Here is a 1,891-nt window from a genome sequence, read left to right on the forward strand (position 1 = left end):
ACAGATGGCCAAGAAGCACATGAAAAGCTGCTCAGCATCACTAATTATAAGAGAAATGCAAATCAAAACTATAATGAGGTATCACCTCACACCAGTTAGAATGGGCATCATCAGAAAATGTACAATCAACAAACGCTGGAGAGGGTGTGGATAAAAGGGAACCCTCTTGCACTGTTGGTGGGAATGTAAATTGATACAGCCACTATGGAGAACATTATGGAGGTTCCTTAGAAAACTAAAAATAGAATTAACGTATGACCCAGAAATTCCACTACTGGGCATATACCCAGAGAAAACCATAATTCAAAAAGACACATGCACCCCAATGTTCATTGCAGCACTATTTACAATAGCCAGGACATGGAAGCAACCTAAATGCCCATCAACAGACAGATGGATAAAGAAGATGTGGTACATATATACAATGTAATATTACTCAGCCATAAAAAGGAATGAAATTGGGTAATTTTTAGAGATGTGGATTGATCTAGAGACTGTCATACAGAGTGAAGTAAGTCAGAAAGAGAAAAACAAATATCGTATATTCATGCATATATGTGGAACCTAGAAAAATGGTACAGATGAACTGGTTTGCAGGGCAGAAATTGAGACACAGATGTACAGAACAAATGCATGGACTCCAAGGGGTGAAAGTGGCTGTGGGGGTGGGGGCGGGTGTGATGAATTGGGAGACTGGGATTGACATATATACACTAATATGTATAAAACGGATAACTAATAAGAATCTACTGTATAAAAAATAAATTAAATTAAATTTTAAAAAGGAGAGAGACATGTACCACAATATTCATTGCAGCACTATTTACAATACCCAGGACACAGAAGCATCCTAAGTGTCCAATGACAGATGAATGGATAAAAAAGATGTGGCACATATATACAATGGAATATTACCCAGCCATAAAAAGAAATGAAACTGAACTATTTGTAGTGAAGTGGGTGGACCTAGAATCTGTCATACGGAGTGAAATAAGTCAGAAAGAGAAAAAAAATACCATATGCTGACACATATATATGGAATCTAAAAAAAAATCGTTCTGATGAACCTAGGGGCAGGACAGGAATAAAAGACACAGATGTAGAGAATGGACTTGAGGACACGGGGAGGGGTAAGGGTAAGCTGGGATGAAGTGAGAGAGTGGCATGGACATATATACACTACCAAATGTAAAATAGATAGCTAGTGGGAAGCAGCCGCATAGCAAAGGGAGATCAGCTCGGTGCTTTGTGTCCACCTAGAGGGTTGGGATAGGGAGGGTGGGAGGGAGGCGCAAGAGGGAGGGCATATGGGGATATAAGTATATGTATAGCTGATCCACTTTGTTATACAGCAGAAACTAACACAACAATGTAAAGTAATTATACAAAGTATAATTAATTATAGTAATTAATTAAGTAATTATACAAAGTATAATTATACAAAGTATATACAAAGTAATTATATAAAGATGTTAAAATGTTTTTATTAAAATAAATAAATAAAAATAAGGAAGAATGACCTCATGTGTATTCTTTTTTATCATTTGGCAAATGTTTACCTAATTCCTGCTGTGTGTAAGGTATTGTGATAAGAGCTGGGGCTACAACAGGGAGCCAGTCAGGCATGAGGAGTTGCCCAGGTAGTAAAGGCTTTATCCAGAGAGCTCAGAAAACAAGATACACTCTCCCATGCCCAGCATGGGTTTGAGCTGGGTAAACACACTAACCCTTCAGATTCTTGCTGGAGCCATGACGTTGAAGTACCCACACACCCCAGGCCCAGATCCACCACAGCGCTGGCTTAAAGAAACTCATCTGGCACCATAGATTGCCATCAATGACCGAGGTCCCTTTCCAAGTTTTCAAGGGTGACAGCTTCAGTTTCAAATCA

This window comes from Delphinapterus leucas, chromosome 4, assembly GCF_059928025.1.
Source record: "Delphinapterus leucas isolate spDelLeu-1000000601 "Yukka" chromosome 4, BTC_Dleu_Yukka2, whole genome shotgun sequence".
NCBI lineage: Eukaryota > Metazoa > Chordata > Mammalia > Artiodactyla > Monodontidae > Delphinapterus > Delphinapterus leucas.